This window comes from Cryptomeria japonica, chromosome 3 (genome assembly GCF_030272615.1).
Source record: "Cryptomeria japonica chromosome 3, Sugi_1.0, whole genome shotgun sequence".
Taxonomy (NCBI): Eukaryota; Viridiplantae; Streptophyta; class Pinopsida; order Cupressales; family Cupressaceae; genus Cryptomeria; species Cryptomeria japonica.
In genome coordinates, this window is record NC_081407.1 from 872939332 (window position 1) to 872965595 (window position 26264).

Genomic DNA, 26264 nt, shown 5'->3' on the forward strand with positions numbered 1-26264 from the left:
ACATGAAATGAATCCTAATATGAATGCAATAAGTCCTAGAATAATAATGTGATGAAATGAGATGAAACGAATTCTAAAGGATGACAATGTAATGATATAAAATGAAATCTAAAATGGAATGCAATTCACCTTAAAATTATGCCATGAAATAAATCCTATAATGAAAAGTGAACCAAAAATGTAATGAAAATGAGATGAATGCAAATGAAACTTAAGATGACCTATTGAATGTGAAAAGATGCAATGAGACAAAGTAAATTTGGAATCTTTAAATAAATGCAATCTAAATGAATGCAACCTAATGAATATATGCAAATGGAGTGATTATGCAAATGATGGTGGATGAATTTGTGTGATGCACCAACCATTTAACATAATGAAATACACATGATAGAAGAAGAATAAGAAGAAGAGGGGGAGGAGAGTGGATAAATCGGAGTCTCCGAGATAAATGGATGAAATGATGAGTTAGGTGAATGAAACAAGAGTAAATGGACGGGATTTGTTGTGTAAAATATGGAGAGAAAACCTAGTTTTAATATTGCAATGGATGATCTACACCACTGGCTATAAAATTTAGGGTGTTGTGAATATTTGATGCAGGTGTAAGTGCAAGACTATTGGATCATACAAGAGAAACCACCAAACACACCATACCACAAAAAGATACATTCCCAATATACCCAAATCTAAGGCATACCAATATATAGGATGATCAATTTAGCCCCGAATAGGTATAAGCATAGGGCACAAAATAAAAATCAAAGTGAAAAGACTAACAATGCAAATGACACACACATGGCCAACTAAAATCTCTTACCAAGAGTAGGATGACAATTTGGATGGATTGCCAGACATGGGAAGGATGCATCCCGATGGTCAAGGATAATAGATGTGACTGAAAAGGTGGCAAAAGACCAGGTGGATGTGCAATGTAGGCAGACAGGGACATTTCCACTTATATTTTATTACCATAGTATGTATGGGTATTTGGTTGACGTGCAAGTCGAGAGAATCTAAGATTGATGGGAAAAGCTCAAGATACTAGGAGAAAGCTCAATGTGAGGGGGGAAAGCTCAATGTGATGGGGCGATACTTATTCACAGTTTTGAATATAGCTCATCATCTTAATGGGAGGAATAAAATGATGGTGGATCAATGAAATGATAGGTGGATGTGAGTGAGGCAAAGAATACCTGCATGGATAAGATAGGGGTGAGAGATATGGTAGGGGTGAATGTCAAATTAATGGCTTACATCACTAAAAAAATATGGATGGGGGGATGATGCAAGAAGGTGAGTATGAGTATCCAAAGAGATGGTGGATTTGACTTATTTACCTTGGCAACTGCAAATAGGTTTTCACCAAGTTACTTGCCCAGAGTGCCACATAGTGGTTTTCACTAATGGACGAAAACATTTTCTTTACTTTTTCATTTTTTATATTTTTATGCTTTTTAATTCTTATTTTTGAAAACTAGGATTCCTTGAAGATTAGGCATAAAATTTCTTCAAGTGCAAGATGTCCATAGGCTCATCCAGGGGCTCTCCTTCAAGTATAGCCAATTGATATGATCTGAAACCATACTTTGCAGTGATGACATAGGGTCCCAACCAATTAGGCTTTAACTTTCCCTTCTTTTCTCGATCCTAAAGATTTGTCTAATTTTCCATAAGGACAAGGTCACCAATGTTGAATTCTCGGGTCCCGACCTTCTTGTTATAGCTAATTCAAACATGATTCTAATAAACCCTAAGATGATCTAAGGCATTGAGATGTCATTCATCTAACAATTTAAGCTCTTATAATCTGGCCACTTTGTATTCTTGGTCAGGGAGGATGTGTTATTCCCTACATATCCTTCCCCATCATTTTCTTTTTTGTTGGAAAATGTGGGCCCCCCTTGTCTTGTTTTGTTTTCCTATTGTCTTCCTTTCCCCTTTGTTTCCCTATTTTTGCTTCTCCAAGATTTTGGGTTCCCAAGATCTCGGGGTGTCTTTTTTTGTGTTCCTTCTTTTGTTTGTTTTGCTTTGGGGTTCTGGGTTTTGCAATCCCAAAGCTTTCCCTTGTTCTTTTTGTTTTCTTTGCTTCAGAGTTTCAGGTTCTCAAAACCTTGAAGCTTTCATTCTTTTTTTTGTCCTTCCGAATTTTGAGTTCCCAGAATCCTGAATCCTTGTCTTGTTCCTTTGTTGGAGCCCCGGGACCCCAAATTTCCAAAATCCTTGCTTCTCTTCGTTTTTGTTTGTTTGATTTTAAAACTTCAGATTTTCAAAGCCTCGAAGTCCTTGTTGCCTCTTTTTGGAAACTTTAGGATTTCGGCTCTTTGGAATTCCAAAATTTTCCTTGTGTTCATTTTAATTACAAGACTTCGATTTTTTGGAGTCCCAAAGTCCCTTTCATCTTGTTGTTTGTCTATCTTCACTTCGGGATTTTGGATTCCCTTTCTCTTTTTATTTTCTTTGGAGCCCCCAATTCCCAGTTCTTTGTGTTTTGTTCTAGTTTTCCTCTGGATTTTTGGAACTCCAAAGTTCCAGGGCCACTAGCTTAGTAACCCCGAGACTTCAGGGTCCCAAAACACCAGATTGTGTTTTGTTTTCCATGCTTAGTGGGGGGTATAAATAGTTTATCAAGGAATTTTGAATCTCATTTGTGCGACGATATTATCTTGAGCTCTCTGCATCCTTGCGATTTGGTGATCCATGTAGAGCCCCTCCCCGATCAAGCTCTGGTTAACCTAGTTTGACCATGGTTGACCTTATTAACAGTTTGCATGGATGGTTGGAACACTAAGTTAATATGCTTTGACTCAATATGACAGACTATGTTAGACGGATAAATTAGTGAATGTTGACCCCTTGGGGATAATTAGATGTAATTTTCTTGTGTATCATATATATGTTAGGGGTTTGGGGTCCTATCCCAAACCCATCATAAGAATATCTTTCATTTCTGTTATGGACTTATCTTTCAAGATAGAACCTTGATACATCACAGTCATGAGACCCTTTTGGAATAGGATCCTCATGAGACTAGTGTTAGGATAACTAGTGAACAACTGAGAGGGGGGTGAATCAATTGTTAATAGATTATAACTTTTAATCCATAATACAATCTTAAACAAATCAAGTACCGGTAAAGCATAGATAGATATCGGTAGGAACAGATACCGGTAAATTATACAACTTAACAATTAACTAGATAATTAATACAAAGAAACCATACCACATAACACCATGATTTGTACGTGGAAAACCCAGAAAGGGAAAAACCACTATGGGAAGCCTACCCACAGTTAGATGATACTTTGTAGAAAGGATGTGTTACACTGAGGGGTCTGCACTTGCAGGAAGGCACACTACCTAGAGCGTACTGTTCATTACAAAAGAGTCTCATTGACTACAGAGAGGCTACAACCTTCTCAAGATAAATGGACAACAATCCAATTGAGTGAACTATTGGAAAAAACATCTACCATGCCTGATTATAGTCCCAATTAAGCTCAATGTCAAAGGACTAAATCCTCGTTTGAATACAATTCGATCACCAATGATCAATCATCTCCTCTTCTTGAATGATATTATAATATTCTGACATTACATTCCTTGACCATGACCTTTCCAATAACCATGATACTTTACAAAGAGTTGCTATCTCTTATTTATACAAACCCTAAGGCCTAAACCAATTAGGTCAGCCACCTAAAGATGTTACAATAATATCATTACATAATTTCATTTACAATGATATGCCATGTTGGCTTAAGACCAAAACAATAATAACAAATCCATAAATCATCTTGAATCATCCAACTAACGTGTAGAGTACACTCTAGCATGATACTGGTCCATAACCTAGATAGGTACCAGACCTATTCTGGGTCCACCACACCAAAGCAATATCTTCAAGCATTTGAAGCACGATCAAAGAACATCTTTAGCATCCTGAAATCCTTGAAGAAGCTGCACCAACACCAATTGTGCATCCTGTCATAATTCCTCAATGAAAGCTCTGCCGGTAAAGCCTTAAACCAGTGTCAGTAAGGGTTTACCAAAGTGTATGATAACATCCAATTACCAAGACAATAACAACTGACCAAAACATGTTCATGGAGAATATAACTCATGAAATCCAATATCCTTCACTGATCCAAACATGTCAGAAGTGTCAACAGATAATCTCTTCTGCCGGTAACACTAGATCTTCTACCGGTAAACAAAACTTGTCTATTGGTAACCATCCATATCATCTAGTGTTGACATCAATGACAAAAAATTAGTGCAACACATAATCAATTCATCCATAATGCCAACAATCTTCCCATTTGGCATTGATGGCAACACTCGATGTGAAAAACATCTAAGTACCAAGAGATGCCAAAAAGGTCTCCCCCTGTGGAAGATAACCAACAATCAATAGCTCTCCCCCTATGAATGATATCTATGTAAGGTTTGGAATGATTTTTCACATTACTATCACTCCCCCTTTGACATCAATGCAAAAAACCTGACAAAAATATCAAAGCAATGATATAAACCTCTAAATCTCAAAGCTGACTACTCCCCCCGAGTAGCAGCATCACTCATCAGTGTCGGAATGAATAATGTTTATGATAACACATGTCGGACTGATGACAAACTTCATGAATCAAGTCTCTACCTGAGGGGTAGAAACCCTTAACCTATCTCTCAAATATTCAAATGATTCCTTAGACAGTGGTTTAGTGAGTATGTCTGCAATTTGTTCTTTAGTGTTCACATAAACCAATTTGACTTTCTTTGCTTCTACCTTGTCCTTCAGAAAGTTATACTTTATTGAAATATGCTTAGTCTTAGAGTGAAATACCAAATTCTCAAACATGTCAATAGTTGTAGAGTTATCACAGTAGATAACTACCGGTTCACTACAATTTACTCTAATATCCTTCAACATTTGTTTCATCCACAAAACTTGAGTGCAATTAGTTGTTACTACAAGATACTCAGCTTTTGTAATAGATAAAGAAATGCATGACTGTATTTTTCTTATCCATGAAACCAATTTCTTTCCAAGAAAGAAAGCTCCACCAGAAGTGCTCTTCCTGTGATCAATATCACCTGCCCAATCTGAGTCAGTATATGCACATAAATTGAAATCATCATTTCTGGAATACCATAATCCATATTTTGTTGTTCCTTGCAAATACCAAAATATCCTCTTTACAACACATTCATGATTTTCTTTAGGATTACTTTGATATCTTGAAACAATACTTACTGCATTCATAATATCAGGTCTAGTCTGAGTTAGATATAACAAACCACCAATCATAGATTTATACGTTGTCGGATTTACCGGTGTAGAAGTATCCTTGATAGATAATTTCTCACTTGTAGCCATAGGAGTACTTACCGATTTGGAATTCTCCATACCAAACTTTTTCAACAATTCCCTCAGATACTTAGTTTGACAGATAAATCTGCAAACCTAAGAAAAATTTCATCTCACCAATCATGAACATTTCAAATTCATTTTTCATGTTGTTAGCAAATTCCATGCACAGTTTATCTTCTCCTCCAAAAATGATATCATCAACAAAAACTTCAATGATGAGAATAGGATTATTAGTGATCTTATAATATAGATTACTATCAGCACTACCTTTAGTAAAACCAAGCTTCAAAAGATATTTATCCAACCTTGCATGCCAAGCTCTAGAAGCTTGTTTCAAACCATATAAAGCTTTCTTCAATCTGCAAACCATGTCTTTGTCATCTATCAATGAAAATCCATCAGGTTGCTCAATGTAAACTTCTCCCTCAAGCTCACCATTTAGAAATGCACATTTAACATCCATTTGATAAAACTTATAGTTCTTATAAGCTGCATAGGCAAGAAATAGTCTAACAGCTTCAATTCTAGCTACAGGTACAAATGTCTCACCATAATCAATTCCTTCCATTTGAGAATATCCTTTACAAACCAATCTAGCCTTGTTTCTTATAACTTGACCATCCTCATTCAGTTTATTTCTAAAAACCCATTTAGTTCCAATAACATTCTTATTTTTAGGCCAAGAAACTAAAGAGCAAGTTTCATTCTTCTGTATTTGATCTAATTCATCTTCCATAGCCTTTAACCAATGTTTATCCTTATAGGCTTCAATAAAATTTATTGGTTCAACTTGATAAATAAGACATACCTCTTCATTTTCCAATTTTCTTCTTATCATAACTCCCTTGTTTCTATCTCCAATAATTACATTTTCAGAATGATTTAATCTTACATACCTTGGTGTCTTTTGAACTTCATATTCACCACTCTTATCATCAGTCACAGTTGAATGTTCTGATTGTGTCAATGTAACTATCTCAATTTGTTGTACTGATTGAGGCATTGTCAATTCAGTTATGATCATTTCTACTATCGGTTCCCTGACATATAATAAAGAATGATGTATCTATTGTTCATCCACTTTTACATTAGCACTCTCAACAATTTTCTACAATCTTTTGTTATAACATCTGTATGCTTTGCTCTGGATTGAATAACCAATAAATATCCCTTCATCATATCTAGGATCAAACTTTCCAATTGAATCATCTATTTTGATATAGCATTTACTTCCAAAATTTTTGAAATACTTTATAGTAGGTGTATGTCCAAACCATAGTTCATAAGGGGTCTTACCGGTTTCACCTTTGATGTGAACTTTTTTGAATGTGTAGATTATCGTACTCACTACTTCTCTCCAGTAGATATGAGGATATTTGGCTTCCATCATCATAGATCTAGCTGCATCCAAAATGGTTTTGTTCTTTCTTTCAACTACTCCATTTTGTTGAGTCCTAGGTGCAAATAGTTGTCTCCTGATTCCATTTGTCTCACAATAATTGTTAAATTCATGAGAAGTGAATTTATCATCATGATTTGATCTTAGACATTTGATTTTCAATCCAATTTTTGTTTCAACCTTCGATTTAAAGATCTTGAATTTCTCAAAGGCTTCAAACTTCTGCCTCAGAAAATTGACCCACATCATTCTAGAGTAGTCATCAATAATTAGAATGAAATACCTATCACCTTGAAAGCTTCTAGTCCTTGCTAGACCACATAAGTCAGTGTGAATCAAATCAAGTACATCATTATATTTGTCATGTATGCTCTTAAAATAACTTCTGACTTGCTTACCCAATTGACATTCCTTACATACCGGATTATGAGGCTTCATAATCTTAGGTATATCTCTAACTGCCTTAGTTGAATTGATCTCAATAATGCAATCAAAATTAACATGACACAACCTCTTATGCCATAGCCAACTCTCATCAATATGAGAAATCAAACATGTCTTATTACCCATGTTCAAGTGAAAGATATTACTTCATGTCTGAATACCAGTTGCAATTTCCAAACCAATTTTGTTAATTATTTTGCATTTTCTATCTTTACACTGAAGTTGAAAACCCTTATCAACTAATTGACCAACACTCAAAAGATTATGCCTTAAACCTTCTACATAATAGACATTATCAGTGTTATGCTTGTCATCCAAAGAAATAATACCTCTACCATTGATCATAAATACCTTGTCATCTCCAAATCTGACTTGACCACCATTGTATTCTTGCAGGGACAAAATTTTTCTTTTATCTCCAGTCATATGATGTGAGCATCCACTATCAATTACCCATTCATCCTTATCTTCAACTTTTGCTGTCAGGGCCTTCTCTTCATTTTTGATAGTTGGTTTTGGTTCATCTTCCTTCAAAGCATAGAACACCCATTCTTTTCTATTTCCAGATCCACTAGTAGAGTCTTCTGTCGGTTCATCTCCAAAGTTGCCAGCTACTCCTTCCTCATCTTCTATGTAGTATTGTTTAATTTTCTTGAATCTATATTTGTTCGGGTTAGGCTTAAAAGTTTTCTTAACTTTTTCCTCAAACCTTGCATTCCTTTCAGGACATCTAGATGCAAAATGACCAATCTTATTACATGCAAAATATTTAAAAGGTGTTTTTACTTCATACTTACTTCCAGTTGGACCTTTAGGTATTCTTCTAGCAAACAAGGCTTCAAGTTGCTCAAGCTCTTCATCTTCTTTCCTCATGTCTTCCAAGTATTTTGTATTTAGGGCTCTCCAATCACTTTTGCTGGTAGATGTTGATGGTGATGCATGAAAAGTAGGTTCATACTTTACAACTCCAGATGATCCAAATTCTTCAAGCTCAAAAGCAGATAATTTCCCAATCAGAATGTCTTTATTGAATGAAGTGTTTGCCATTGTTCTTAACTCATTAATTGCAGTTGCCTTCATCTTGTAATTTGGTGGTAGGGCTCTCAAGACTTTGGAAACTATTTCATCTTCACTTAGAAATCCTCCACAACATTGAATTCCCATAATAATCTCATTTACTCTTTCCATAAACACAACAATTCTTTCATTTTCTTTCATTTTTTATTTTTCATACCTTACTCGATAACCATCAAGTTTAGCATTTTTTACAGTAGGGTCACCTTCATTCAGAGTTTGCAATTTTTCCCATGTAACCTTAGCCGATGATTTGTCTGTCAATCCCATAATATGTTGATCAGTAAGTGCACACAAGAGGGCTTCTCTAGCTCTGCAATCATTTTCAATATTCTTATCCAGGTCTACAGGAGCAAGATTGCCAGATGTTAGATCATAAGGTGTGTATCCTTTCTCAGTGATCTCCCAAATATCCTTGCCAAGACATCTAAGATGAGTCTCCATTCAAATTTTCCATATCCCATAATTTGTTCCATAAGATTAGGGATTTCTCTTCTGAAAATAGCTATCGGTAGATTAGAAGTGTTAGTTGCCATAGGATCTACCTCAAGTGGTTGAGCTTCTGCAAAAGAGGACCAAATCTCTGATACCAATTGTTAGGATAACTGGTGAACAAATGAGAGCAGGGGGGTGAATCAGTTGTTAACAAATTATAACTTTTAATCCACAATACAACCTTAAACAAATCAAGTACCGGTAAAGAATAGATAGATGCCTGTAGGAACTTTATCGGTAAACAATACAACTTAACAATTAACTAGATAATTGATGCTATTTATCTAGGGAAAAACCCGGATAGGGAAAAACCACGGTGGGAAGCCTACCCATAGTTAGATGCTATTTCTATAGAAAGTATGTGTTACAATGAGGGCCCTGCACTTGTAGGAAGGCACACTGCCTAGAGCGTACTGCTCATTACAAAAGAGTCTCACTGACTATAGAGAGGCTACAACCTTCTCAAGATAAATGGACAACAATCCAATAGAGTGAACTACTGGAAATAGCATCTACCATGCCTGATTGCTATCTCGGTTAAGCTCAATGTCGGAGGACTAAATCCTCTTCTGAATCCAATTCGATCACCAATGATCGATCAACTCATTTTCCTTAATGATATTACAATATTCACACATTACATTCCTTGACCATGACCTTTCCAATAACCATGATACTTTATAAAGAGTTTCTATCTCTTATTTATGCAAACCCTAAGGCCTAAACCAATTAGGTCGGCCACCTAAAGATATTACAATAATATCATTACATAATTCCATTTACAATGATATGCCATGTTGGCTTAAGACCAAAACAATAATAACAAATCCATAAATCATCTTGAATCATCTAGGTAACGTGTAGAGTACACGCTAGCATGATACTGGTCCATAACCTAGATAGGTACCAGACCTATTTTGGGTCCACCATGCCAAAGCTATGTTTTCAAGCATTTGAAGCACTATCAAAGAACATCTTCAGCATCCTAAAATCCTTGAAGAAGCTGCACTAACACCAATTGTGCATCCTGTCATGATTCCTCAATGAAAGCTCTACCGGTAAAACCTTAAACCAGTGCCGGTAAGGGTTTACCAGAGTGTATGATAACATCCAATTACCAAGTAAATACCAACTAACCAAGACATGCTCATGTAGCATATAACTCATGAAATCCAATATACTTCACTGATCCAAACATGTCGGAAGTGTGAATCGATAATCTCTTCTGTCGGTAACCATCCATATTAGCTAGTGTTAATATCAATGACAAAACATCAATGCAACACATAATCAATTCATCCATAATGCCAACAACTAGTGGATAAGATGTAATTCCACATTATGATTGATTTTAATAGTTAGATTGATGATGTTGTGATTCATTGTGCATGCCTAACTGGTGATTATTTTATATGATTTCATTGGTGTTGCAAATGAAAATATGGCCGCATGAGAATTATTGGGAAAAGTGATTGAACCATGTTATGGAATCATTTTACCTTGCAGTGCACATTTTGATGCATTATTGATTTAGATTCTATATGATCCAGTGATTGGATAACATTGATATGATGTATGTCATTTATTTCTAAATTGCAGTACTTCATTATGATGTTAGAAAACATGGATGCATGCCTTATGAATGATTGAATTTCATGATGATTATGATGATGCCATTGAGTAAATTATTTCATGCGGATTCTATTGGATAATTGATAATTTGATTGTTATGATTTAAATTGTATGCAAAGTGTCTAATTTGTATTCTTTTCATATATTAATATTACATGGTAGATTACTAATGTGCAAAATGAAATGTTCAGGAAAACTAATCCATGTGACCATGGAAACTATTCGAAGAATCAAACTAAACCTATGTGCATTCGTAAAGCCAAGGGTTGTCTATTTAGAGAGACAACACTTCGTATGTGATGTATTTATATTAGTAAATGTGAATGCTTGAATGTGTGTTCAAATTGTATTTGTTAATTTTGTTAATTCCAAAAAAAAGACATGCCAAGCATATTATAGTGATGTGTATTTTATGGTGTCACTTGACACTTGTGTTGTGATGTGAGTTGGCAATGACATATCCTTTGAAGGTAATTTGTGTATTCAGTGCATTATTCAAATATCTTGTTGTGGTCTCAATAGAATCTTGGTTAGAGAGCCATTAGAATGGTCAACTCAAGTTTGACCTATAAACAAACTTTAGGTGGGTTTCTAGAGGGTCAAAATAACTCCTAAGGTTAGATTTAAGGTACTTTTGAAGGCCCATATGATATACCTATGGGTAAAGGTCAATTTTAGCCATGTGACTATCAAGTGACCTCAAAATTGAGTTTTCCAAGATGGACAAAAATTCAACTTTTGAGGATTTGTCCTTGGTTAGACAACCTTCCATTTTAGTGATAGTTGCTCTTCCCCACTTTCTCTTACCTTTCTCACTTTCCATTTTTAGAAACCATGTAAGTGTTAGATAATTGATCAATCTCAAAGATACTTAGAGGGGGGGGGGGGGGGTGAATCAGTGTCTAACCAGTTTCCAAAAGATCTAAACTTATTTGCAACTTTATAACCCAAATTAATATACCGGTAAATAAGTAATAATGCAATAAAGAGAAATAACAGTATAACCATCAATCCACACCATAACATAGATATTTTTTGCGAGGAAACCCAGTAGGGGAAAAACCTTAGTGGGATTTGTGACCCACAATATTTACTCACTAGCCAATATGAATAAATATTAATTATACGATAGGGGCCTGCACATGCAGGAAGGCCAACAGCCTAGAGCTCACTGCTCAATCACAAAAAGGAGTCACACTGACTATACAATTGGATTATTAATTCCAATGACAATGTACTACTCAAAATAGCATCTATAATGCTAGATTCAATATCGGTTTAAGCTCTGTCAAATACCTCTGCCATAAACCTTGCTTCGCTCTGTTCTGCTCTTATTCACTCATAAAATAATTACATCATAATGCATATACAAATATTTGCTCTCATATACCATGTATATTCATTACCTATACACCTTTTTTTTTACATACAAAATGACCTATAAGATCTCATACATATATGAGTCTTTACAATACACCATGTCGGCTATACAAATAATATTACAATACAAAACAATATAATTTTGATGTCGGCTAGGAGTGTCGGTAAGATCTTATGTCGGTGTAGAATGGATGTCGGTGAGAATAACATTGTTGTGTCTGTAGGTGCCAATAGATGATGTATGTGCTGGTGTAACCTATGAACCATGTTACCGGTTGGTTGCCATCAATGACAACATCAGCTATTCTCGTTTGAGTGTATAATGCCAACAATCTCACCCTTTGGCGTTGATGGCAACACTCATGAGAAAAATCCAAAAACTTATATCCAAAGATGAAGTCCAAAACTGATCCAAAAATAAGAGTGCTCCCCCTGAGCAAATGATCCCTTTTGTATATTTTTCTCCACACTACTACTCCCCCTTCGACATTAATGACAAAGGATGTTAAAAAATAATCAAAGAGTTCAAAATTCTACCTCATAGCCTGTAATTGGTTGTGTACAATCTGAAAGATATCCGCTAACACTAGATTAAGACTCTACATAAATTTACTGATGTCAGAGATAATGGTTTCAGTATGTTGCATCTTCCCGGTCAGATAATGCATATGTTGCTCCAGTGATCTTTCTCCTTGAATTATTGCTTTAGACAGCTCAATCTGCTGAGTTAAAAGGTTGTCCAATCTAGGACCAAGTTTATTTTTCAGCTCCCAGGCCTTTATCCTTATCCTTGCTTTTTCTTTTTCTAATTTTTCAATCTTTTCTTCAAAAACTAAAGTAAGTTCTGAAGAAACTATCATGCTATCTGCTATATCATCAATCTCTTTTTGTGTTTTCTTTTATCTCTTCATCAATGTCCTATGTTATGTGGTGAGGCTTGCATGCTTCCTTATACAATTCTTTATATTCCAAAATAGTGGAATTAAGTGTCGGTAATAAATAATCAATATGCACAGTACAATCCTTAATAGTCTTATCAAATAATTCACCTTTCTCCTTGTTCACCCTTTCCTTAACAATCTCTTCATTAATTTTATCCTCAGTTAGAATATTTGAAGCAATGAATTTGGACAATGTGTCCAATTTACCTAAAGATCCATCAATATGATCAACTTTACATGTCGGTGCAATTATTTTTAAAATAGGTAAAGTATCATCAATGGCCTTAAATGCTAAGGTGTTGCAATCTGTGATCCTCTTTATGGAATCCAAAAGTACATCTATCACATTAGTAGATCTGTAATCCATAGTGGAAGTGCTAGGTGGAGTGTGAGGTTCTGCAGTTGGTTTCTTCTCATCTCTGGATTCCTTAACCACTTCTTCTATCTTGTTTCCATCATTGCCCTTTTCTTTATCTACTGTTTCTTCTTTATGTTCACTCTATTTTTCAACTTTGTTTTCAACTTTACCATCATCCTTACTTTCTGCCTTGCTAACTATCGGTTCAGCTACAATCTATTCTTGTCCTTTTTCAGTTTCAATTTGTGCTTCTACTTCTGCTTGTGCTTCTACCAGTTTCTCAATGTTAAGCCAACTGTCATCAAGGATGGTATCAGGTTTCTTAACTTCATTTGGTATCTCAATGTTCTGCTAAGAGTCAACAGTGTTTATCAGTGACTCAGAGACCTCAACATTTGTAGCTTCAGCTATTTTTTCCTCTGTAGTTTCCTTATCCATGACAATGTTAAAATTTTGTGTGTCCACATTCATGGTAAAAAGAATCTCAAATTATGGATTAGTGTCAGTTTATGTTGGTGCCTCTGCAGTTATTGGTGGGGTGTCTTGTGCCAGTGGAGGAAGGTTATCCTTGACTGTAATATCAGGTACATTGCCAATTTTTCCTTTACCCTTATCCTTCTAATATACCTTGGCAAAAGATTTATCTATTTTCTATCTATCCTTCTCTTCTTTCTTCTCTCTTTCCATAAAAAATATATCCCACTTATCTATCATTTCATCTGCTATTTCTTTCACTCTGCCTACCATAAGGCTAACCTGTCGGTGACCACTCACAAAAATTGTTCTATTTGCTTCTGATATTAAGTCATCAATTTCCTATTTGGAATTAATAGGATGCATAGCAAGTAGAGCCTCTACTTTTAAATTCTTATCTAATTCCTTTACCGATATTCTCTTAGCCTCTAACCTTAAGTATAAATCATTTGGTAGATCATCTACAACCTCAATAAGAACTTTCTTGTAGATATCAAGATGTAAAATAATGCTTTCCTCTATAGTATCCTTATCTAAATCCTTGAAAGAATGATAAAGTTTATTCACATTACTAAGGTTACCTTCTTGGGTAATTTCATTAATCAACTCTTCCGGTGTAAGAGTATCTGGTGCCTTAGGTTCTTGTTTCTTCTTTGGAGTCACTTTCTTCTTCTGACCAATGGGCTCTCTTATAGCCTGTTGTTTCTTTCTTTGTGTCCTCGACTTCTTGGGAGATGGAGTAGGTGCTGGTGAGGGTTTTCTTTTCTTCTTGTCCACTCTCTTAAATTCAGCTCCCCTGTCACTGTTAAAATCAGTTGAAGTAGCCACAAGGGAAATGTGTGCTACCGATATCTGCTCTGATTGACTTTTTGTCACACTAGCAACAATGCCGCTAATATTTATCAAACCTTTTGTAACATCTTTTACCATTTTAGAAGCATCTTTCATAAATTTATCTCTTTTCTTCCTCTGCTTCATCATAGCAACATCACTTTCAATGGGTTCAACATTACCGAATATTTTCTCTGTTGGTTTCGGTGGAGCATGTAGGAGTATTTTAGCATATGAGTCCAAGATGTGAGAATCCGCCTCATATCCCATTTTAGTAATCCAGACAGTTCTGGATCTAACTGCCTCCATCCAGATTTCATCTCTTTTCACTACAAAGCATATTTGTTTGTCATATTTAACTACGATGCTTTGTGGAATCCTTTCCCTTTGTTTCATTTTAGTTTGGAAATTCTTGAAGTAGTCTTTTACCAACTCATCACTGTTAGTTCCCATACCGGTAATTGCCTCCTTTATCTATTTTCCAACAAATAGATCATAGGCAAAATCTTTGTGTCCTATACCGGGGGTCTCTTTTGAAAAGTAAACAATTAAATACACTATCAGACTTCCAAATTTGAAGGTTCCTTTCTTATCACCTTCGATCTTATGCAAATTCTCTAACAGTTCATCCTTTAACCATTCACAAATATCAATCTTTGCATTGTTCAATATCATCTCATGTGCACTGTGAATGCATGAACTAGATACAAAATTCAACCTATTTGTATGACCAACTTTATACCCAATGACCATGCTAGAAAATTTAACATTTTCATCCTTTATATCATTGACCCTAAGTGACCGGTTGTCAAATGTAGCTCCAGTTAAGCTCATAACCTCTTTGTTAGGGTTTTTCTTCTTCTTGTCAGGTCTAGAACCGGTGGAGGGTAAACCAGTAACAACTCTAATATCTTCCTTGGTAATCTTAAATACTAAGTCCAACCACATAAATTCTCTATGAACCCAGCTAAGGACATAACGGATAGCTTCATTTGAGAGTTCTGGCATATGGAGGATATCTATGAAACCTAAATCCTCAACTACCTTATGTTCCGGTTTCACTATCCCATTCTTGTCAGTTATTACATTCATGTACATGTTCATCAAATCTTCGGACCCTAAACTTTCTATGTAACAATGTATGTATGCCCTAGGGTCTTCAACAAACACGACTCCTTTCAGGATTTTAGAAAATACACCAATAGAGTCATCCAGTTTTGTTATCTTAGGAATGATCTTGAAAATGGGTCTAAGTTGTTTAATGTTCTCCACAATGGTAGGGTTTGATATGAATTCGAGAACAGGAGATGAAGATGCCATTGCGAAAGATAAATACCTTTTAACTGTGAAATCCTTGAATGCTCTGAAAAGACCTTTGTTGCTTCGCCTTTAGAATGCCTTTGCTCAATTTTTCTCTCTTTGAATGCTTGGATGCTTGGTGAATTGAAATGAGAGGTTACAATGCCTTTATAACTAAAAATTGACTTACAACCGCAATAAATGCTTCATCGGTGAAGTGATTACTCCACATATCCGTCGATAAAGAGGAAATTTTACTTCTTACCACCAATCGAGGGTAAATGCATGATTTTCAATTTGTTGTCTTACCCCTAAGGATTATTCCTTAGTTATATGAAGAATCTCCTATTGGTGCAAGATTACCTTGTTCTGTCGGTGCAGAGATAGATTCATCAATTCTCTAATCTCTCTTCCTAATCCATTGTTAAAAAAATTCTTACTTGATTTCAGTTACCTTTTCTTTGCCTTTGTTATTGGATCCTTTATTGTTCGCCTGTACATTCTTAATTCTACAAAATTTTGCAATATGCCCAATCTTGTTACATGCATAACAAGTTACATTGTTTCTCTGAATAGCCTTTCCATAACCTTGATCAGTTTGAGTTATGCATTGATTAGATAAATGTCCAAATCTACCACAAACATAGCATTTCACATTCATTTTGCAATTGTCTGAGTTATGACCATTTTTATTGCATTTGGAACATTGACTGATGGGCAAGTTTGTATTCTAATTATTCCTAAATCTGCACTGATTTTCTCTATGACCAAATTTGTTGCAATTAAAACATTTCCCATTAAATTTATAAGAATTAGGTTACCTTACCGGTTTGCTATGATCATGATTGTTTGCAGTCCTAGAACTTTCTCCATGTTCAAATCCAAGTCCAATTGTTTCTCCATCAGGTTTCTGACTTTTTAGCATATCATCAAGATTATCCGAACTCCTTGAATTTGTCTTTGTATTCATTTGCAATGACCAACTCACTTTCCAAAGTGCTAACTTGTCTCAAAAGTTCCTCTTTGTCATGTTGTATGTGAATCAAATTAGTTTTAAGCATATCATTTTCATAACTAAGCCTTTGAGATTCATCCGATCTTTCATTAATTCTTTTGGTCAAATCTTCCTCATTCCTCTTTCTATCTTCAATATCCTTGCATAGTCTCATGGTTAAATCTTGCATCTCATTCTTCATGTTACTATTCTCTTGTCTCAATTTTTTTACAATATCTCTAAGAGTTTCTTTTTCTTCATCATCTTGATTTTGCAATTTCACGTGTAATTCTTTTCTCTTATTCTTTGCTATAACTAGGTTATCTTGAAGTGCTTTGATAAATTCTCGAGCGATTCTAAGTTCATCTTCTAGTTTGATATTCTTCAATTTTTTAGCATCAAAATCTTCAAGAGATCCTTCCAACTATTGTCTCAAACTTTCCATCGGTACTGGTTTCAGAATATTCCTCAAGTTGTTAGGCTTTTGCAAATAGAGGACTAGGCTCTGATACCAATTGTTAGATACTTGATCAGTCCCAAAGACATTGAGAGGGGGGGGTGAATTAGTGTCTAACTAGTTTCCAAAAGATCTAAACTTGTTTGCAACTTTATAACCCAAATTAATATACCAGTAAACAAGTAATAATGTAATAAAGAGAAATAACAGTATAACCATCAATGCACACCATAACATAGATATTTTTGGCGAGGAAACCCAGTAGGGGAAAAACCTCGGTGGGATTTGTGACCCACAATATTTACTCACTAGCCAATATGAATAAATATTACCTATACAATAGGGGCATGCACATGCAGGAAGGCCAATAGCCTAGAGTTCACTGCTCAATCACAAAAAGGAGTCACACTAACTACACAATTCAATTATTAAATCCAATGACAAAGTACTGCTCAAAATAGCATTTGTAATATTGGATTCAGTACCGGTTTAAGCTCTGTCAGATACCTCTGCCATAAACCTTGCTTCGCTCTGTTCTACTCTTATTCACTCATAAAATAATTACATCATAATACATTTACAGATATTCGCTCTCATATACTACTTATATTCATTACCTATACACATTTTCTTTTTACATACAAAATCACCTATAAGATCTCATACATAAATGAGTCTTTACAATACATCACGTCGGCTATACAATTAATATTACAATACAAAACAATATAATTTCCATGTCGACTGGGAGTGCCAGTAAGATCTTCTATCGGTGTAGAATGGATGTCGGTGAGAATAACCTTGTTGTGCCTATTGGTGCCGGTAGATGATTTTTGTGCTGGTGTAACCTATGACCCATCTGAGTGTATAATGCCAATAGTAAGATGTTGGGAAGACCCACCTATGGGATCTCACATCTTTTCCAAGGAAGTTGGAAAGTGTGAGGAGAGCCTACTTAGGGAAGGGATTCAAACTTAGGATTTTGATCACCCACTCTCCAATCTCAAAGACTTAGAGTTGTTTTGAAAATTTGGGATAGGAGATGCATTTTTGGTTTTTGGGAAGAAAAGACTAGTGGATTGGGAAACTCCTATACAACCATCCCTCATACCATTTGCAAGATCAAAGGTTGGTAGTGTTCTTCCATGCATTTTGATTACCATTGTTATATGTGAAAGAAAATTGCTTTGTATTAGCTTTTGCTGTATATGTGATTTGTGGTGTTGGTTGTTGAATTCCTTCTTTGTGTTTGTCCTTGTGATTATTTTGATTTTCTTGTGTTATGGGTGTTTGAAGGTCATACTCACCCTTGGGAGGGAAGAGTAGCCTTGGGGGTGAAGGGTTGCTTGATAGCCTAAGAGTGTAGAGACTCTCTTCTTGTAAGAGAGAGATACATAAGGGTTATGGGACCCTTGCTGCATTGTTTTATGCTTATGCAAAAGTGGGTCATAAGGGGAGATTTGGGCTTGTAATCCATGGGGGACATAAGGGATTTTTTTGGGTCAAGTATGTGACCTTGAGTTGGTTATATTTTGGTAGCCTTGTGAAGGCATTTGTTTCCTCTTTTCTTGCAGATATCCTCTAGGTGCTTGGAACACCTTCACCCCACAAAGTTCTGATTAATATGAAAAACAGGTTTTAAGGACCCGAAATCTTTAACAAAGGAGCATTAGATAGTTCATCAAAAAGCATCTAGACCAGCATTAAAACAGCTTACAAAAAGATTGGCAAAAAGACCAGTAAACCGAACAGACAGCTAAAGAAAGGAACAACAAAGTGAAAAAGTAGAGAAAAGACAAAAAGACAAACAACAACTATAAAGACTTAAGAAGATCAGCCACCTTATTGACTAGCTAGTCATAGTTTGCCAAAGAAACTTTGAGTTCTTCCATATCCTTGTTTAGCTTCTTCTCCTTCTTTTTGCCTCTGGTCCTCGTTCTAGGTCCTTGCACTTCTCCAATACCTTTAATGTCAGGTTCTAGCTCTAGGGAATCCTTCTTGTTCTCTAGTTTGCTGATGAGAATTTTGGTATTGTCGGTCGAGGCCTTCAGAATGCTATAGCTTTGTTCAGCAATACTTTTGAGGCATTTTTCAATTTTGTTGAATTTGTTGTTAGTTTTCACTATTCTCTGGTCCGTAGCATTGCCATTGGTTTTTATCTCTGTCAGGGCCTTCTCAATTTGCTCAAACCTAGGGTTGAATGAATTTCTGAACTCTTCAACTCTGGCAACAACTTTACTCAAATCCTCAACATATTTCACCATTGATTTGCCTTCACCAATACTGATTGTCTCCAAAATTTGGACCCTGTGGCTCATCTTCTTATTATCCTCCACAGCTTTCTTGTAACTGTTAATTAGCCAATTGATGGTGTCCACAAACCCTTTCAAACCCTTAGTGGGAGGATTTGAAGGGGGGTTTTCTCACCAGGATTGTCCTATTCATTTTTGGGGACATCGCCACTGGTGATCTTGTCGATATTTCCACCAACCCTCTGATCAAAACCTGCCCCTGTGATCTCCTCCTCCAATTTCTGGTCAACGTCAGGATCCTTTCTCTGCACTTTATCCTCCAAATCCATATCATAATCTTCATGCCTCTTTTGTTTGTTCCTTATCTGAATGGAAGTTTTAGTTTTCTTTTTCCAAGGAGACTGGGGTTCATCCTTCTCAGAATCCTCAAAGACCTTCAAGGAGGAGGAAGAGCGGATCTGGAAAACCTTTTCTTTAGTTTTTTTCTTACCCTTCGAAGAGGAGGGCTTGGTACTCACCTGTTTTCTTTTCTTACCAATTTCAGCTGTAGAGTCTTCCAGACTCTCCTCTAACTCACTCATTGAATCACTTTCAGACTCCTCACCCATAGAAAAACCAAAATCTGACCCTTCCTCCTTAGACTCAGAGATAGAAGGTTGGGGATGGGCAATTTGGTTAGATTTTAGATGGTCATAAATTAATGCTATAAGACCTTGATGCATGGTTGTATCACCCTTAGGGTTCTCTCTATGGGCTTTAATGGTAGCATTCATTGAACATAGCAGGAAATATAAAATATTGACTTTTTCATCATACCTGAAATGATTAAGCAATACAAAATGATAGCCATACACTTTTCTGAATATGTCATCCAAGGTAATGTAACACATAATAGCAAACAAAACCTCCCTCCACGGCTTAACAAATGCCCTAGGCGAGTAGTAGGTTTTACTTACCTTTACCAGGTGCTTCTTCTCCTTTGTCATTTTGGGGTATCGCTTAATTGCCTCCTTTCTCAGTTTTTTGTCTCTGTAGTAATTGTTTCCTTCCCTACGAAGACCCGTGATCTAAGCGATGAGGTCTTCATCAATGGAGATTATTTGATCTCCCATCTTTAGGGTGCCCTTCCTCCAGTTTTTGCAGAAAAAGTTAGTGATTGTGGTGTCCCTCCCATGGAGCCTCTGTTAGGCCCAATATGGAAAGCTAATGTACTGAGAGGGGAGGGGTGAATCAGTACTTCAAAACTTTTCTTCAACAATAACTTTACTATTAAGCATAAACCGAATAGTGCAGTAACATAATATAAAGCTAAAACAAATAGATAACAATCATACATGATTCACTCCATAACACATATATTTTGATTACGTAGAAACTTTTGGTTAGAGACAAAAACTGTGGTGGGGATGGCACCCACAACTTCACTACTGCAATAATAAAGGTTGCTCGGTTAGAGCTACATGTTTAGCTATTCCTGATAGCTTACCCTGTTAGGAGTATCAAGATCTGTTAGATCTACCTTGCTAAAGGATTTTACAACACTTAAACTAAATGTTGCACCTGGTTAGAGGCTTTACAATTTATAGACTTGATTAAAGTCTTTTACCCTGTTAAAGGCTTCTCTTACAACTTCAAAATATTACAATAAAATCATTACAAATATCTGCAACTTTACTTCTAGAATGTTATAGCAGATTCTATGTGCTTAGAATAAGATTACCTTGCTTATAGCATACCTCGTTAACCCATATAGTAACTCGGTAAACCCTTCTGTTTACTCTGTTCTTTGACTGTTCTCTGAAATCCTTCTCGGTGACCTCTATGTCTCTGTAACAGTCATAATAGTTAGTGCTTTCCCATGTCCTACTTCATATATTTCTATATATTCCTTTTTGTCATGCTACATGTATATATCTGATCTTAATCCATGTTGTATAAATAGATCTCTTATATCGGTGATCCATTCATTGCTTCGATCTTACAAACATGTTTTATCGAATGAATAACCATGCAAAATATTTCATTGGTTAGATGACTTCAAAATCATACACAATCTTTAAGTGCAATTTCCAATGTGATAACGGTTAGATGTTCCTCTATCTTGTAACATGTTTTCATATGTATGTCCAGGTTCAATGAATCTAGAAACATGTTTCACTCAGTGTGTCATCTTTGCTGCTCAGTAGACATGGAATGATACTCGGTACACAGCTCGGTTCATACTACGCTCTGAGACTACTTTCTTCTATAACTGACTGGACTGTGCATACCGACTGAATATTTTGGTAGAGATAACCAACTAGAGTATATAGAATAAATTTGAACATAAAACTAATGGCAACTTGATAAGTAGTAAAAATCTCCCCTTTTGACATTAGTTGAGATGTTTGACAAAAACTACTTTCAAAGTTATAACTCAATAATCTATATACTTGCAAAATTTGACTATACTGACAATATATACAATAGTCAATAATATGTCCAGATATACTCCCCTTATCGATATACTATACAAAACTTTGATTTTGCATGCTCGGTGATCAATGTTCTATGTGCACTTGTTCTTTGTTTACTGTTTTGTTCACTGGTCGGTTCATTGCTCTTGGATACTTTGCTTACTCTGCTCAATATACTCCCCCTGTATACTACACTCCTTTTGTTTGATATTATACTTTGATGCTTTGAATACTATATCACTCCCCCTTTTTGACAAACATCAAGACTTAGTTACCATTTGGTGGAGGCAATTGGTCAAAAATGGATTTGTACTTTGTCCATGCTTCGGTGAGAGTGACAGAGAGGGCATCCTTTACACTATCCATTAAAGAATTATGCGCTTGAATATCAGCCAATAATGATATTAAGCCATCTAGAGTGCTTCCCTCTTATCTAGTAGATAAGCATGTGGCTCGGTTGATCTGTTCTTGGACGGATGAAAGATGAGGAAGAAATAATGTCTAAAGTGTCATTATGTCCATCTTGATCTTGTGTTCTTCATTTCTTAGGTCCAATTGTTGAGCCATGAGCTATTGTAGCTTTGTATAAAAATTCTGAACAGAATTGGGCTCTGTGGTCAACTTATTTGAGATATTAGTGATCTCTTTCTTAATTGCTTCTGTTTTATTTTTGATGTCTTTAATGAATAAAGAAAATGTATAGAGTTTCTAAAATAAATAAAGAATGTGCTTGAGTTGAGGGGACAACTCAACAATAAATTTGACAAGTTTAACTTTGCCAATAGCTATAACTTTCTGTACCTCTTCTATCATTTTTGCAGTGAGCTCCTTGTCTTTTAGCTTGCTCAAATATTCGGATGCATCTACTCCAGATGTCTCTATCTTGGTTAGGAGTTCATCCAGTTGAATGTGGATGGCTGCATCTTTAGTTATTGTAGCTTCAGGTAGCAAATCTGTTAAGAGTGCTTTTACCTTCTGAAGTACTTTATTTTTCTTTTGAATGGCCATTTGCTTCTCTTGTTCGGCCTTTACTTTGCATAGTTTACCAAAATCAATGAGTGCTTGCCCCTTTAATTTGGATATGTTAACATTGGGAAACACTATTGGTTTTGACAAATCTACTTTGAAACTATGCTTTTTCATCTTCTTTTCTTTTCCTTTCACCAATTGAACTAAGACAAGGGCTTGTGAGGCTTGATGACCCTCAGTAGGTTGCTTAGTAGAGGCAACACTTTGGTCGATTTCTTTAGCCTCTGTAGTGTCCTTTGGTGTCTCGGTACTTGGTGTCTCAGTTGCAACATTTTCAGTGCTAAAAGGATCCTGAGACGTCTGTTCTTGAGTAGTACCTTCTCCTGCTATAGACTTGTTACCTTCGGTGCCTATATCCGTATCCTGAGGGGTTTTAGTTGAGACAGGTTGATTGACTGGTGGATAAGGTTGAACTTGTTCCAAGACTGATTCACTGGATACAAGTTTTGCATATGCATTGCCTTCTATCATTTCCTATTCTGGTGCCTCTATATCCATGATATCTTCATCTATTTGAATGGTGTCAGTAGGATCTTGCTCAATAACATCAGGATCTTGATTGATGACATCAACTATTTCAACTTTAGCTTGCTCACCGGCATCCTTGTTTCTAAAGATTTCCTGCCACTTTTCTTTTGTCTCTTTTGTTTGACAAGGAACTTTGTGCGGTAGGTTTTCAGATGTTCTTTTATTTCGGCTACCAACATGTTAGGAAAGAGATGTACCAGACTTCTTTCTCTAATCTATTTCTTTGAGTCCAGGGCATATTGCCATCTGTTATCAATATGTGCATATAATTCTTTTGGGAGAGAATTAGAGACTTCTAATGGGACTAATTGAAATTTTAGAAGTGTGCAGATGACAGCTTCTTCAATTTGTCTCTTTTCATCTTCATTTCTGGATTCATACTTAACATATCTGAATCCTCCAAATCCACCATATTCTTTCAGATTAGCACAAAAATTTTCAACACTATGTACATTTACCTTCTTGCTCTTGACAATCTGAAATTTGCTTGCATCCTCAAATTCGGTGTCACTAGACTCTTTTGCCAGAATGAGTCTCCGAGTAGATTTCTTGTAAGTTTTTGTTACCTAGGGAATAGTAACACTCTTTGTTTTCTTACTCGGTGAATCTGCAGATGCTCTAGTGTTAGGTCGCTTTGTTGGAGGAGTCAGTGAGGCCTTTGATGTGTCCTATCTCTTTCTTTTCAACACTTTTCCCTTAGGCAATTCAGTGCTCAGTGTTATAGCTACCTCTTGGGCTTCAGATTCCTCTGCGGTAATGGCTATAGTGCCTTTGACAGGTGTGGAGGAAGAATCTTCTCCGAATTTCTCTGATAATGCCTTTATCATCTTTGTTGCCTTTCTTGTAGCTTTGGGTACCACTGTAGACACCTAAAAATGGTCAACGCTTGCGGAATCGTACTTTAACATTTGTGCATTGCCTTATTTTAGGTTTTTGCGTCACATTAACATTTCTCCTATGATTCGCATTTGGTCTTTATCATTTGCGAGCATCGAGTCATTCTTCTACATTCTTCATTCGTCTTGCTCTCAAATTTGGTCTTGTCGACAACACTATCCAGTCATGATTTTCATCGATTTTATCCTATCACATCAATGTGCGTGCTCATTTGTCATCATTTTGGACATCGTCAATCCTAATTAGGGTTTTGTCCTCTTATCAATCTTGTCATCTTGCGATTGATTTGTCATCGATCATTGTCATCTTGTCATCTTGCAATCTATTTTGTCATCGATCATAGTCATTTTCAATGTTGTCATTTTGCGATCAATTTGCCATCAACCGTTGTCTGTCTCGATTATATCAATTTGGATCAATTAGTCATTGTTCCTCATCAATTGGCGCATTTGTCAATTAAATCATTTATCAATTCAAAATTATGATCAAATCGAATCGGCATTAATTATCTTTCATCAAGACCTAATTGTCATCCTTGCATTCCTAATTTATCTTCTAGGGTTTTGTGATTTATTCATTTAACCTTGTTTGTCATTTTCTCTCCATTTTCTTCCTCTTGGTTAAATAAATTATTTATTTATCCTAGGTCTTCGTGTCACAATTAAATGTTTAATTTAATTGGTTAACTAATTATTCCTCTTTTTGTGAATTAATTAATAAATGACAAATTATTAATTAATTTACCTAATTTCCTAAAATTCCCTCTTTGTGAATTATTAATAAATGAGAAATTATTAATTAATTCACTAAATTCCTAATTTCATCATTTCTAATTCTTAATTTCTTAATTTCTAATTTTCTAAATTTCCTAATTCCTAATTTCCACCTATTTTCTAATTTGTCAAATTTAATTTCCACCTAATTAATTTGTCTCTAGTTCTCCCTATTTTTGTGCTTCGGTGGAAGCATGAATTTCTCATGCGTCATACTCTTGACATAGCAAGATGTCACAAGCCTCTAGTCCTCTAATCTTTGTATTGGCAATATGTCATAATTCATGACATAGAAGGTGTCATAACCTTCTTCTTTTCACTCATTTTTCCCATTTTGAAATCAATTGCTTCTAATATCCATTTCATACTAATTTGATCTTTTCTCCAATTTTTCTATAAATTGGATGATTTTTCTTCAATCAAGGGTAATTACTTTGTCGAAATAATCGCTTTGTCAAAACAATCACATTTCGAGTACTCTTGCGCCATAATCTTGTCTATTTGCTTTCATCTCATGTGTATGCACTTGAAGGTGAGATCCACAAACAAAGGCTATTTGGAGAGGAAAGAAGAACAATGGAGCTGCATGAAGGAAGCATTCATATTTACGTTTGGTTTGCATAGTATTTAGTTTTGAATGTTTTGTCTTTATGTCTTTATTGAGTGTGTTTAGGATAGATCATTACATTTGAGCTTTCGTGATTGAGCTAGATTAGTTTTTATATTTGTTTGTGATGATTTCCAATTTCCTATCTACATTAATTGGTGAACCCGATGTGAACACTAACCATCTAACCCCTTTACTATGTTTTTGAGTGCTTTTGAGTTGATTTGCAGGTCAAAAAAACCCAAAAATAGGGCAGTGCAGGGTTTTCTGGGGACTTCTGCGCCTGTGTAAGACAACTTGCACCTATGTTAAGCATTCTTGGCTTGTGTTAGAGACATTTTGCGCTTGTGTTATGAGTTTTGCACCTGTGTCATGGGTTCTGTGCCTGTGTAAAGTCCAGAAACAGAGGTGAAAATGCAGTGTTTTACTTGAAAATTGTTTGTTTTTGCATTCTGTTTTCTGCTTTTTGGTTTTTGGTACTAATTATCTGTGCAGCATCTTGGCATATGCATGGCAAAGACAACAAATGAAACTACTAACATGTTTTATGCAGAATCGATAGTCAAAGAATAA